Source organism: Halichoerus grypus, chromosome 4 (assembly GCF_964656455.1).
Source record: "Halichoerus grypus chromosome 4, mHalGry1.hap1.1, whole genome shotgun sequence".
Lineage (NCBI taxonomy): Eukaryota > Metazoa > Chordata > Mammalia > Carnivora > Phocidae > Halichoerus > Halichoerus grypus.
In genome coordinates, this window is record NC_135715.1 from 185,312,138 (window position 1) to 185,327,764 (window position 15,627).

Genomic DNA, 15,627 nt, shown 5'->3' on the forward strand with positions numbered 1-15,627 from the left:
CTCCTAGAAAGCAATCCCTGTATTGGGCCCAGGTCTGGCCTGAAGAATAGAGTGGTTGGAAATGTTAAGTTGACACATATAGGAAGCTCTGTAACCTCGTGCAAGTGTTACTATGGAAACCAGAGCCTGGGCGGTCTCCATGGAAACCCTTCTCAGCCTTCTGCCTGAAGGAGTTACCACCCACTGGTGTTGAAGTCTTACTTTGCGGGGACCTCAGAGCTTCAATAAATGCTTAGGGAGAAAATGGTGGACAGGTCCCTGCCCACTGCAGGGATGTCTGGTGGGCTCTGGGCACCCCTCGCTGCTGGCTCAGGAAGGAGAATGAGTCCATCACCAAGGGGAGCAGAGCACATATGACACCCGAGGCAGGGTATGCAGTGTCCCCAGAGTGGACACGGGGTCCATATCTGGAGGCCGGGGCATCTGGACTCCTCTACTGGCCACCGGTGGGGGGAGCCGATGCCACCTCAGGGCTCGAACCTGCCCCTCTATAGAATTGCAGAGTTTGAACTAAGTCATTCCGAACGTGGTTTGCATGCGGCCCGGCAGCGTGGGGCTCAGAGGAGGGAGACCAAACAGTGACCCGTCAGCCTTCTGGGGGGTTCACCTGAGCTGTGCAGAACCGTGAGGAGGAATGGCAGGGGGAGGGAAAAGGCAACGGGGAAGGGAAATACACCCTCCCAGGGCCAGAGGACTCAGTGTGGAGCCATACAGCCACGGGCCCTCCTGGGACCAAGTTCCTTAAGGGGTCCTGGGGCCTGGAAAGAGGCTCGAAGTCCAGGGCTTGGGGCGCCAGGGATGGGCGGTGCTGCCCCAGGATGGTGGGTCCAGAGCGTCGGTGGCGCCCTGACTCTGCTGCCCACCACCAGCAGCTCATCCTCGCCCCGTGCCACCCACACCCTGGCAGCCTGAGCCACAGGGCTGGAGACACCGGAGCAGATGAAGGTCACGGCGCCGGCCTCCCACCCCGGAGACAGAGTCCTGTCGCTGGAAGCTAACAAGTCCTGTCTGGGCCGTCCCCGCAGGAGGACTGAGAAGAGGGATGGCAGTGAGGAAAGGGGGCGGGGGGCTGTGACTTTGACCAGCGCCCTTGTCCAGCACTTACTGAGCAGGGCCCACTATGTTCAAGTGTATGCCTAGGGCTTTCACTGATTTATTTTGCTCATTTCTTGCATGATCTCTGGGTGAGTATGAATTCCACAGCCGAAAACTCAGGTCAGGCCTGCAAAAATGTATTTTTATTTTCCTATAATAATCTATTTTTGGTTTTTTGTTTGTTTTGGTTTTTTTTTCTTTTTAAGATTTTATGTATTTATTTGAGACAGAGAGTGCGAGAGCACAAGCAGGGGGAGGGACAGAGGGAGAGGGAGAAGCAGCCTCCCCACTGAGCAGGGAGCCCAAGGCGGGACTCAATCCCAGGACCCTGAGCCGAAGGCAGCCACTTTCCGCTTTACCGACTGAGCCACCCAGGCGCCCCTATAATTATTTTGTACAACAATCTCCTTTTCAAATCCCCGTTCATCCTGGTGGCCGAAGATGTACTCTTGGTCATTTGGGGGTAAACTCTGTCATTACTTCACTTTCAATGAAGGGTTCACCCTTTTAGTAAATATCAATTTTGCCCCCCACCCCCACCCAGGGCCCAGCATTAGAACCATGTTCCTGTATTTGGGGTCTTCCCACCAACACAGTCTGATGGAGACAGCAACTCTCTCCTTGTGGAATTGCTAGAAATGCCCAGGATGGGGACAGCGAAGATCACATCACCCAGCATCCGTGGGCAGAGGGGTGGTGGCATCCTGTCCGTGGTCCCGTCACCTGCTTTCAACCATGGATTCCGTGTCACCTCCCAATTACTGATTACTACAGCAGGTTCCCCTGCCTTCCAGGGCTCCTCTGGGCCACCCAGCGCCCTGTCGATAAACCCTTTCTGCTCAATTAGCTAGACTTCTTCCTGTTGCTTGCGTCCCAGTGTCGTTGAGCAAGAGAGCCGTGAGGGACATTATCAGGAAACAACTTCATTCTTTCTTCCCCACTTCCTTTTCAAACCTGCTCTGTGGGGTTGGTTCTCCCCCAACCTTGGGTGAAACCTAAGGACGATTTCTTGGTTTTTTTGGGTCAATCCAAGATAAGAAAAATTCCTTGGGTCACTTTTACAACAAAAATCCAATTTCAGTAACTACAGCGTCTAGTTACGAACGATAACCCAGATTCCAAGTTCATCTGAAGCTGAAGCTGCTCCCCTCCACCATCTGAAAACTGTGCCCCGTGGGAGGAGAGCTTGGCCAGCTTCTTCTCCACCCCCCAGCCTGCTGCTCTCGTGCTCCGCCCCCCCCCCCACAGGAACACCTGTGTTAGCGGGCACCTGGGGGAGTCTCTGACCCCACCCCCCATCCTCCCCTCTCACTGCAACTCAATGCAGGGGAACACACGGCCAGCTCAGGTCTCCTTGGGCTGGAGCTAAGCGACCCCGACCGGCTACTGGAACATTCCCACATCCTCTGTTGCCACCAGCTCCCAGAGCGTGGGCCTTTCCTGGCACAGCCACCCCTCCTGGCTCTGTGCTCCCAGCTGACAGCTCCAACCACAGCCTGTCACCAAAACTTCCTCAGGAGCCTGTCACACACTGGGTCCTCAGGGCCTCCCCCTCCACCCCCGACCCCCAACATCAGGGCACATCAGCCCTTCTCCCCAGACTAAAGACAGAGGGATGGCTCTTGGGTCTCTGATCATTCTCTCCCTAGAAATGTTCTGCCCAGTCAGCAAGCTGGAGTGGGGGATGGGCACAAGTTGCAGGATGGGTTTGGGGTCACCTCCTTTGCAAGTCCTTTGTTTCGGTATGTGTGCCAGTGGGCACAATCCCTCTCTTTTCTCAGATCCCCAAGGGCTGCTGACAGGTCTCCCTGGAGCTAACCTCGCGTGATGGGGGGCAGGAGGACCCAGACCCCCCTCCAGGACCTCATTTAATCTCTCTGACTTCTTTTTCTCTCAGCTGGTGGGACCTTCAGCTACACTTGGATGGCAGGTGTGAGGAGGTGGAGGGTGAAAAAACCTCATTAGATTTGCTTAATGCTCAGGCCTTGCAGGCTCCCGTGTGGGCATCCCAGGCAGTGGGTTCTCTAGCTGAGGAGGGCGGGAACCATGGATTGGACCACCCCCTGGCTGGGCTGGGAGTTCAGCGAGCCTGTGCGGAGGAATGTTCTGATGCCCCGGGCTCCTGAGAATTGAGAACCGAACTGCATCCCAGACATGAAAGGACATCTGCCCAACCTCATCTCCAGGAGGATGCTCAGAGCTCCAGATGACGCCCTACACATCAACATTGGCAATACAGCCCCGGACGATGGCCATAAGAGTGTGGACCCTGGGCCACCGGACCTGAGTTTGAATCTCACTGCCACCACTTACTGGCTGTGTGATTGCTTTGGTTTTCTGTTGCCGCATAAAAAGCTGTGGCTGAAGGGCGCCTGGGTGGCTCAGTTGGTTAAGCGACTGCCTTCGGCTCAGGTCATGATCCTGGAGTCCCGGGATCGAGTCCCACATCAGGCTCCCTGCTCGGCAGGGAGTCTGCTTCTCCCTCTGACCCTCTCATGCTCTCTCTATCTCATTCTCTCTCTCAAATAAATAAATAAAATCTTTAAAAAAAAAAAAAAAAGAGTTGCACACTCTTTTAAAAAAAAAAAAGCTGTGGCTGAAGATAGCAAGCATTTGCTTAAGGTTTAACAGTTTGGGCAGGGCTCAGTGGGGACAGCTTGTTTTTGCCTTATGTGTCATCAGCTGAATGGTCTTTATGGAGGCAAGAAGATCTACTGCTAAGGGAGCTTCACATCAGTTCAGAGTTCGGCTGGGCCAGTCGATTTCCTCCAAATGGGCCTCTGCACGTGACTGCTTGGGCCTGCCGCATCCCGGGAGCTGGGTTCCACCCCGGAGGAAGCAGAAGCTGCCGGGCCTTCTTCATGCCCGGGCTCAGAGGTCCCGACGCACCATTTTTTCATTCGATTGGTCAAAGCAGTTCTGGGCCTAACGCAGATTCAGAAAGAGGGGCCATGAGCTCCACCTCTTGAGGGGAGGAGGGGTGTGCATGGACAGGGAGGGACGCAATGGTTTGGGGCCATCTTCAGGTCCCAGTGACTGTGGTAACAGTGAACTTGAGCAAGTTACTTAAGCTCTCCTCGTCTCAGTTTCCCCTTCTGTAAACTGGGGAAAACAATATCTATCCGCACTTGGCTGTTGACAGGATTAAATAAGCTCTCGGTTGAGCTCATAGCAGTTGGAAGAATGTCTAAGAACAGCTGAGAGCTCAAAAGAATTCAGTGTTGGTATTAGACAATCGTGAACACACAGAACGCCCGGGAGATGGTGGCAAAGGTTCCTATTAGTCCTTTGGGCATCTGTCTCTGACATCTCCCCTCCCTGTCTCCCACCTGCCTCTAGTGTCCTCACCTGAGATCCGCCCCCCCCACACTCCCTTCATTCCCTTCTCCCTGGAGACGGGGCAGCAAAGTGCCTGCAGGTCTGGGCTTTGCTCCTGGAGTGTCTTACTCAGGCACCACCAGATGGGGCGTTTAGCCATCATTTCCCCAGTCTGGGCCACACCCCCCATCCTGTGGGACGATGTTGCTCACATTGCCTCTGCCTCCGGACCTGAAAGCCCCTCCCCACCGGCGCCCACTACCTGGGAGTGATTTATTCTTATAAAACTAGAGCCGACCTCCTGGGGGCCTCCAGAGTCTTCCCTCGGAGGTAAAATAGCTTTGCAGGGCAAGGGTGAAGCGGGGGAAGAGAAAGAAGTGGAGACACCTGGCTTTGAAGAGGAGCGACCAGCCCTTCCCTCGCCCTCTGCCTGGGCAGCTGCACCCTGGCTGTGGACCTTCTGTGGGAAGCAGGGGGCGCAGTGACCCATCCTGGGGGACCCTCGGGCCTCTCTGGATTGAGGGCACTGGAAGCAATGGGCAGCGATGTGACGGAAATTGGGGGATTGTAATTTGGAAATGGGGCAGCCCTAACCAGTCTGGGGACTTTCTTCCCATTTCACAAGAGACTGAAACACCTGATTCTCTGGGTGTTCAGAAATGTCCAGTTGATGGGGGGCAGGGCAGGCCTGGACTGGGGAGATTGGGGCACTTGTCGTCTGGGGGTGGAGGGGGTGAGATGCATCCTGTTTCAGGAGCGCCCCCTTCTCCCAGATGTCACGGGACGTCCTAGCCCCTGACCACCCAGGCGTAGCCACCTTCCAGGCCTGCCGTGTGGATGGATCCCCGGTGCCCACCCAGGTCGTTCCTGCCCCACGCGAACCCCTCGCGGCAGAGCGGCCCCACCCAGCCTGCGCAGCTGGCTCCAGAGACCCCCCAGCAGAGCCTGAGCTCCCCATTCTGGCCCACGGTTACCCAGGAGACTGCTGTCGCCCAGGATCCCCGGGCCAGGCTTTGCTGAGCAGAGATTGTGCTTCTGAGACCAGGAAAGTTTCCAGTTGGATCTTCTCCGACTCTGTCTTTGTGCTCTTGCCCATTGTCGTCGCTGGTAATAAAACTTGCATTTACCAGAACTGGGGCAAACACTAGGTGGAAAGAACAGAATTTTGGTGGCTTGTACCGAGTCCCAGGGCTTGGGTGGCCCCCTTCGGGTGGCTCGGAGCCCGGGGAACTCGATGCCCTGGCTTAGGAGAGCTGTTTTCCACCAGTTCCGTGGTGGCCATGTGGGGGTGGGTGGGCGGGGAGTTGGGGGGGCAGCGAGGGGACCACAGGTGAAAACTCTCCACGCTGCTGGTCCTCAGGAGGCTGGAGCCGGGAGGAAACCCCGGCATGACCTCCACTCCTGTCTCCTCACGGAGAGAGTCGTCACAGTTTTCCTAGCTGTTAAGAGAAGTTTCTTTGCGCATCATTCAGCTTGTCCTGGCTACAGGCTGGGCTGGAACCAAAAAGGAAATGTGAGGAGGTGATACCAGTCATTCATTCACCAAATGGTTTGGAGCCCTACTGTGTGCTGGGCGAGCGCTCTCCAGGGAACGGGGACAGACGAGCAGGACACTGGCCGTGCCCTTGGGGAGCAACAGACCTGCCAACCAGCCCCCGGGCCCGAGACACAAACACAGGCTTCTGAGCACAGTGGAGAGCCTGCAGCGCGCCTCACTGTGTTGTGATGCCCCATGTCACTCTTTTCACCTTTCTTTTTGACCTTGGCCAACTTCCATCAGACTACAGAAGCCCTGACCATCCTGCACAGGGAGATGGCGACCAAGCCCCACACGTAGCCACCAAGGGCCACCCTCTCCTACCTGGCCTTGAGGCCAAGGGATGGAACCCAGCTCCTTGGGCTCCATGACTTCTGGCCCCAGCACAGAAAGGAAGGCTGGGGTTTGAGCAGGATATGGTGACGTGAGCAGAGCACATGGTGAGAACCGGTCCTCCCGTCTCCCTTCAGCTGTGAGCTGGGCTGGGCAGATCCTGGTTCTTTCCAGATGTTCTACCATCCATCCACTTCCCAGCCCTCCAGATCCTTTGGGAAAATGTCATGTTTATCTTTAGATCCCCACCGCCACACCCAAGTGCTCTGTTTTAGAATTTCTCTACTACAGGCAAGAAAACAAGCGTCCAAGAGTTCATGCCTTCTCTCAGCTTAATGCAATATTTGCTGAGCAACCTTTTTAAGACCACTCTGGATTCCATGGAGAGGAGCTCATTCCGTCTTTTCTTTTTGTGGGAGCTAAGGACTTGGTTCTCACTAGAGACCACGGACCTTCCCTCAACCCAGTGACTGCCCCTGCCCCGGTTATCTCTTTGTGCAAATGGCGGTCAGCCCTGGTCTCCACTTCAGCTGGAGGCTGAAGCCTCGCCGGTCTGGAGGACAGTGGTCACTCTAGCTTTATCCCACCCCACACTCTCAAGTCCCCTCTGCATCAGACACGTTCACGCGCTACATTGGACCTCTCTCACTTATCTTCGGGCCATTGGCCACCAGCCCCAGCCACCAGCCCCAGCCCCAGCCACTGCGCACAACCCAGCAGCCTCTGGCCCAGGCTGTGCACTTCTTGCCTCTGGGGTTTCCCTGGACATTAGGGAATGAGACCCGGCATTCACCCTAGCTCAGCCAGAACAACTGTGAGGGAACCAACGTGAGATGGGGCCTGTGGACAGATTCTTCTCCTTTTCTCCTCTGAAGGACGATGCTGAGAACCAGTGATTTATATGGCTTCTCAGAGGATGGTCCCACAAGACAGAGCAACCAGCTAGGTTTGTTACCAAACCACGGCATCTCCATGAGGCACTCTGGAATGGCTTGTCCTTCTTCCTGAAGCACTCCCCTTTCCCTCTCTCCTGCTCCCTGGGGTCGCCCTCCCTAACAAAGGAGTGTCACTTGAGCCTCTACTTCCTGCTTTGCTTTCCAAGGAACCCAAACCAAGTTCTCTTGATTTCTTTTCCAGAATTCCTCTTCCATTCCACAGGATGCTCTTGGTGTCACGGTGGGTTTCCCACTTGCCCCCTCTGAGATGGGCACGTGACCTAGGCTGGCTGATCACCCCTCACCCCCCTGGCCACAGAAATTGGCTCAGGAATAGCTATGTGATCCCCTCCGCCTTTTCCCTCATATTGACATTTGGACACCAGAGACCTCGTGCACCAATGAAGTCATTGCCTTCCTTCTTCTCTACCAGCGATGGATTCCTCCCCTTTGGGCCCAACCCAGCTGGACTCCAGCTCCCAGGAAGCCTTTCTTCATCATTTGTGCCCAAAGAGATCTCCTCTGCTTCATTTCAGTAACGTCCAGAATCTCCACCGCACTGGTCCCTCCAGCCCCCCGGCGACAGTCATCAGGCACTGCCTGGCTCTCTGACCCTGTCGTTTGAATCTGCCGCTGTTACGTAGGCGCTTATGTGTGTGACCGTTTCTGTGGGCCGTGCAGCCCAGAGTGGATTAACTGGCCAAAATGCAGCAGACGGTGCTTCTACTTAGAAAAAGTCCATGCTGTTCAACATGAGGGTCACCCTGTTGGATGGGCGGGAGTAGTGGGAAGGGTGCTCACTCTAAAGTGAGGGGTTCCGAGTGTACACATTCAGCCCAATGCCATTCATTTACTCGTTTAACACATGTATTGAGCTCCTACTCTGGGTCGGCACTCTGCTAAGTTTTGGGAATCCGGGTATGAATGAGACCAAGTTTCTGCTCTCAAGAGCTTAGAGCTCTGCATAGAGGTCAGGAAATGTCTTCTGCAAAGAGCCACATTGGAAATATCTGTGGCTTCGCAGACCCCACAGTCTCTGTCATAACTACTCGACTCTGGGGCTGTAGCTCAAAAGCGGCCACAGAGAGTACAAATGGGAGTGACGGTTCCAGGAAGACTGCCGGTAGTGGCCCCAGGTTTAGGGGCAGGGACTGACACGCCGAGCCTCAGACCGCCTGTCAGGCCCCTGCTGGCCCCATGGCGCCCCTGCCGTGGCTGACTGGATCAGCAGTGAGCGCTTGACCCACAGGCGGCCCATCCTCAGGATGCCAGCGATCAACACAGAGGGACCGCCAGCAGAGAGAGGGGCCATTAGGAGGGGCAGTGGTGGTAGGGGACAGAGCTGCGAGGCTGGAAGGGGAGAGCAGAGTCCGTAAACTTTCTGGAAACTTCCAGACCTTCCAAGCACTGAGCCCCGTTGCAGGCCCCATGAGGCCCGCCCAGGGAGGTCTTGTTGTGGGTCTGTCCGGGCCTTGCAATGGCGCCGAGAGTCCTGTTGTCTTTATTTCCATGTACATCCTTACAACGAAGCAGCTTGCTTCCCGCCCCCCCGACTCTCCTAACCTCCTTCCTTATTCAACAACGTAATAATTTTTAGTAAATTTATAAAATTGTGTAATTAGCATCATCATCTGTTTTTCTCGAAGGAATGTATGTGAGTTCCCTGCATCTAAAGACCCTCACACACCTCAGTTCCATGTGAGAAGCCAGAATACCACGGGGACATATAGGAAGGGCCTCACTGGGGCTTGGGGGTCAGGGAAGGCTTTCCAGAGAGATGTGTGTCTAAGCTGAGACCTGAGGACAGTGAGAATGCCCTGGAGACGTGGGGAACGGGGAGATTCCTGTCACCTCCTTGACCTTCAAGTGACAGCTACCAGGTGCCAAATCTGGACCAGGTACCCCTTACGGTGGTCATAGTGTAGACAGAACACTCCACCAGATGCCGCTCACAAGCACCCAGTGAACTCCGAGCCGCTTCCTGAGACCACCCCGGTCTCTGTGGACAGGGCCCTTGGAGGTGTCCCCAGCCCCCACGTCAGGTTTCTGCCTCCTGGACCCCAGGAAAAGGAAGAATCTGTGCCTCCCCCTCGCCCCCGGGGGCTAATCTATTGCCACTGTGCTGCCTCCACCACCCCAAAGGGTTTTCATCCAAGAAAAGACCCTAATCCAGTGTTTCCCAAGGAACGGAGGTGAGATTATCAAAAAAGGCTTGCCCTTACCCTTGCAGCTCTGAGCCTGGAGGGGAGGGTCTGTCCATAAGACACCCGCTTCCCCTTCCCCATCAGAGAAGGAATCTCCTAGTCCCACTTGCACCCCAGAGCCCCCCCCACCCCCTCTCCCCACAACCAGCCTTTCTCCTTCTGGAGCAGGAAACCTCATTTCCCTCACAGGAGGGTTCTTTGTTGCCTGCAAGAGAAACCAGCGAGCTCACCCAAGTAAATAGGAGCAGCTCCAAGTTGCAGAGGAGTAGCTGAGGGCAGCCCTGTGGGCGACTGCAGCCACCCGGGGCCTCCCTCGGCTTCCCTCCAGGAGAGAGAGCAAATGGCGGTGTAATGCTGGGGGTGATCCCTAGCCCTGCACCCTTGGGTCACTCAGCTGTAGCAGGGAGGCAGGCGTTAGCCCAGACTCTGCCTCTGGGGGAGTGCCACCCCCATCTGCTTCCATATCCCATCAGAAGAATCTGGATTTGCTCCACCTACCCAGACCTGGGTTTCTCCAGGAATCATGGGCACGTGTCATCTGTACCCAAAACTAAGGCAACCCTGAGAATGAGGCATCTCCCACTTCGCCATTAAGAAGATGCACACACAGTTTGCTGGGTGGTTCAGTCGGTTAAGCGTCTGCCTTTTGGCTCAGGTCATGATCTCGGGGTCCTGGGATTGAGCCCTGTGTTGGGCTCCCTGCTCAGCAGGGAATCTGCTTGTCCCTCTCCCTCTGCCCCTCCCTCTCTCTCAAATAAATAAATAAAATCTTAAAAAAAAAAAAATGCACACACAAAAGAAATCATTTTTCCAAATAAGAAGATTCAACTTGAACATACCGACTATGAGGGTATGCATGCAACTGTTTAAATGTCTCTTGTAGGGGCGCCTGGGTGGCTCAGTCATTAAGCGTCTGCCTTCGGCTCAGGTCATGATCCCAGGGTCCTGGGATGGAGCCCCTCATCGGGCTCCCTGCTCAGCGGGAAGCCTGCTTCTCCCTCTCCCACTCCCGCTGCTTGTGTTCCCTCTCTCGCTGTGTCTCTCTCTGTCAAATAAATAAAATCTTTTAAAATAAATAAATAAATGTCTCTTGTAGTGGCTCATATGTGCTTGTTTTTAAATATCTATTTGAATTCCATAGAAGGTAAATAATAAATACATTAATTCAGAAATGTTGCTCGTGTCTGCTATCACATTTTATGGGATATTTTTTTCACCAGGGTCCTGGTGTCTATGTCTTCATCATCCCTTGGGCGACACAAGACTTCCAGGCCTCGTGACCTACCCTCGAGTCTCAGTTCCTCAAATTCAGCACTTTTTGAACCCCTGTGTGACGCTATCACCGGAAATTTTATCCCAAGCCACAGTGCCCTTTCCCTAATGTTGGGGGTTTAGACTTGTTATTTGAACTCAAAGAGAAGTGGGACCTTATTTGTAAGTGGCGATATGAGACATACCAGTTACCCCGGCGTTATTAGCACCTCTACCAAGGGCAGCTGAGGCTCCCTCACCCAGCTGGGATGAGGGGCTTGGGCCAGGACTCTGGCTTTCTGTTATCTCCAGCAGGTGCTATGGGGGCGCCGGATCCAGGGGGAGACAAGCCTCCAATTGCCCCTCGTTTGAAGCAAGGGCTGGTCAATCCCCAGGTATTTATGGGCTCTGCTGCGAGCGACAATTAGCAAGGACCACCTCTATTTAGAACTCCTCTCCTGGTGCGGAGGGCCATGGAGGGCCAAATGAGGTGGACAGACAAGGAGAGAATAAGTCTGTTCCCCGCCAGGTGCCAATTGGGCAGAGGTTGGCAGGTGGGCTTGTGCTAACCTCTGCTGGGGAGCAGAGGGGTCACCCTGGGATGGCTCAGGGTGTGAAGAGCCCAAGGGGATTTGGGGAGGGTGGGCCAGGGCACAGAGACCCAGAATGCTGCCCTGAAAAGAGCACTCCCCTGGGAATCCGAAAGCAGGGGCCAGTTCCCTCTGAAGGCAGGTCCTGGACACGCCTATCGCTAGCCCCAAGTCCTCAGCTTTATGGGGTCACGCTCCCTTTACTCTCCAAACAGAAGGGCTTGTGATTTCATCCCACGTCAGTGGGACCCTGGCACTCCCCACCACAATTCTAGAAGTCTCGGGGGAAACTGCACGATTCTCCATCTTAGCCCTGGTCCTACAAGTCTGTGGGTCTGACCCTACACGGGAAATCTCCCCACTTCCTTTCTCCCGTAAAGGACAACTGTCACAAGGCTGCTGAGTGTGGGGGGCTTTATGGAAAGCCAAGGGTAATGGAGACGGATTATAATGCACAGAAATTTAATGCACCTGAGCCCCATCCTCTGACAAGAGATCTTTCACTTGCCTTGTGCAGGCTCCTCTCCAGGTTTGCTGATTCCAGATGCCCCACGGCCTTGGGAATCAGCGCAGCACCTCACCTGCGCAGGCTTTTTGTTGCAACTTTAAATGCTGAGGGGGGGGCGGGTATCTCTAAACGTGTCTCCCCTTTGCTGTCTTGTTTAAATTACAGCTTTCTCCCGGTTTCATTGTAAATATCCCAAGACAGAAAAACCATATGGCCAAGCACTAATACGAGGAGATGATGAAGAGCAGAAAGAAGACAGATGGCCTGGGTTGAGTGGGGAGCGGTGAGCGGGGGAAGGGGGCACCAGAGGAGGGAGTGAGGTGTAGGGAAATAATTCAGGATCCTGCCAAAGACTGGAGGTTCTGGCGTGATAGGACCTTGGAGATGCTTTACGGCTTGACAATAATGTGCCCCCAAGAACTTTTACGTAAGTTTAGGCAAGGTCATCCTCTGAGAGTGGAACTCATTACATCAACACATTGAAGGAACAGTAATAATAGTGAAACATCATATACAATATGATGATAATGATGTAACTGGTATGACTCGCTTCACTAGCTTAGACTACAGATATGTTTACCTTTTTTTTTCTTGCCCAAATTCACTGGGCAGGGGGGTGGCCCCAATTTCCCCGAACCCAAGGGTCATCCTTAGCCCAAAGAGGAGGTCAGCTTCTTCCTCACACCAGGAGGAGAAGCAGGGTCCCAAGAGCCCACGGCTACTGTTGCCCCCTGCGGTCACTAGGTGTCACTGTTGAAGCTTGCTCGCACAGGGGATGCTACTGCCCCAAGGCTGGGATGCCCTTGGTGCTCTAGGTTCAGGTTTATTTACGGCTCTTTATAGGCCACTTCCCCACCCCCAGCCGTCATTTCCTAAAACACCACGCTGGGGGCAGGGTGGCTGGGTGGGAAGGGACCTCACGCATCAGCCACATTCCATGCGGGTCTCAGCCCTCCCCCTTTGAAATGAGAACAGCATGTCAGCCTCCCCGCCTTTACTCAAGGTGATTTACTTTGAAGGCCTCACTGTTCTTCCCTGCCACTGCTCCTTGGGTCACCCCCAGCACACCCGACCGAGTACGCCCGACTGTGCATGTCCGAGATCAGGGGTGGGGCTATGGGTGTCTTTGCTTTCGGCACGCCCCAGACAGCCTCACCCTTTAGTGCTGCACAGCAGCCCGGGCAGACCAGCTTCTGCTAAGCCCCACTGCCCACAACCCCCAGAGGAAAAGGATGACACTCTGGTGGCCCACATTTGCATAACCAAGAGGGCACACAAATAATCCTTCTCCAGAGGAGGACCATCAGTTTCCAGTATTCTGCCTAATCCAGGGGGTCAGGCGTCGAACTCAGAGGAGTCATGAACTGGCTGGGGAAAATCATCACACACTTATTTGCACTAATCGCTAATTGAAACTAACATTTCCTTCCATTGTGCGAGCGGGCATCACACCACAGCCGTGTAGACGGTCCCTGGGACTTTGCCACCACAGAAGTCCCAGCAAATTTCACATCACACCACAGTTGCTGCAGAAATTTCAAAGTATTGTTTCAGCTCAGCTCATCACTCACTCAAAATTATGATAGCTATTAAGCACGGTACCAGACCTTCCTAGGCAAGCCTGAATCCAGAAGCACACCCGTAGCCGTATCACAGTTTTTAAAATTTGGTAACTGTATTTCAATATATGGGGTTTCCTTTGTGATCCTACGCATTTTACTTCATGCATTTAAAACTGCTAGCCTGGGGGCGCCTGGAGCGAAATAAGTCAATCAGAGAAAGACATGTATCATATGACCTCACTGATATGAGGATTCTTAATCTCAGGAAACAAACTGAGGGTTGCTGGAGTGGGGGGTGGGGTGGGAGGGAGGGGGTGGCTGGGTGATAGACACTGGGGAGGGTATGTGCTATGGTGAGCGCTGTGAATTGTGTAAGACTGATGAATCACAGACCTGTACCTCTGAAACAAATAACACATTATATGTTAAGAAAAAAAAAAAGAAGAAGATAGCATGAGGGGAAGAATGAAGGGGGGGAAATCGGAGGGGGAGACGAACCATGAGAGACTATGGAGTCTGAGAAACAAACTGAGGGTTCTAGAGGGGAGGGGGGTGGGAGGATGGGTTAGCCTGCTGACGGGTATTAAGGAGGGCACGTTCTGCATGGAGCACTGGGTATTATATGCAAACAATGAATCATGGAACACTACATCAAAAACTAATGATGTAATGTATGGTGATTAACATAATAATAAAAAATTTAAAAAAAAAGACATTCAGCTGATGTAAAATAGAACAAAAAAAACAAAAAAACAAAACTGCTAGCCTGGGGGCAGCGGGATGGCTTAGTCCGTTGCATATCCAACTCTTGATTTCGGCTCCGGTCCTGATCTCAGGGTTGTGGGGCCAAGCCCTGCATCTCTGCTTGAGATTCTCTCTCTCCCTCTTCCTCTGCTCCTTCCCCTGCTCACGTGCTCTCTCGCTCTCTCTCTCTCAAATAAATAAATAAATCTTTTAAAAAAATAATAAAACTGCTATCCTGGGGAAAGCCCACAAGCCTTCCAGGCTGCAGGCGGAATCCATGGTACAAAATTGATTGGAGACCTGTGACCTACACTGACAGCAACTGGTCACCACTTCTTCCTTTTTTAAAAAAAAGGAACTCGCCACAATTCTAATTCTAATTCAGTTCGAATTTGAAATCATTTCAATTCTAATTCTAAATAAATTCTGTTTATTGAGCCCTCGCCAGCGCCAGACATTCTGCATGGGTGGGTGCATCCGAGGCCGAGCTGAGGTATGGTGTGCTGCATGGGGTCCCCGGGCCACGGGGCGGGGGGGGGGGGGCACACACTGTCAGGGCTGGAGCCAGGAGTCAGCCTTGACCTTTTGACCCAGCTCCTGAGCTTTCCTCATTCTCAGTCTGGCTGCCCCCAAGGCCTGGGGAGCTTCAGTTGAGTGTAGCTCGGAGTCAAGGCCAGCTCCCTGCAAAGTGGGGGAGGTGGTCTCGGGGGAATCCAGCCCACTGGGCCGGCCATGGCCTGCTCTGATCCCACAGGCACCAAGCAACCTTCAGTCCCCCAGGGTCACCCCGGCTCCCTGCCCCTTGCAGGCTTGGGTAAGCCTGACTGGGACCCCAGGGTCACCGCCCGGTGACAACCACACACTCGTTGGCTGACACCCAGCTGCCGGCTACCAAGCCTCCCATCCCTGTTTGCACTTCTGCTCGTGATGAGCACTGCACGACTTTCCATCATTTACTAGAGATTTTCCAGGTCACACATGCCCTCTGCCATCCTTCTAGTTCTTTCGGGCTCTCTGACCCTCTCTGGACTGCCTTCCTCCTTCCTCCCTTTCTGAAGTAATAGAGTCTCACTTGGACCAGCTTCTCCCACTTTCACCCCCAGGGACTTCCCCAAATACTTTCCTTTCTGCAGGGGGATTTTGGTAGATAACATTCTCTCAATCTGACAAAGAACTCATTGCTACGTTGGGTCCCGTCTTAGCTGGGGCTGCTATAATGTAACACCGTAGGCTAGGGGCTTCAACAACAAGCATTCATTTCTACACAGTTCTGGAGGCTAGAAGTCCAAGATCGAGGTGCCAGCATGGTCAGGTTCTGCGGGGAGCCCTCTCTCTCTCCACAGACTATGATTCCCCGCTGTGTCATCACGTGGCAGAGCAAGGAGCTGTCTGGGGTCTCTTTCACCAGGGCCCTAATCCCACTCCTGAGGGCTCCACCTTCATGACCTAGTCACCTCCCAAAGGCCCCACCTCCTAAACTATCATCCTATTGGAGGTGAGGATTTCAACATATGAATTTGGAGGAACACAAACATTCAGTCCGTAACAGG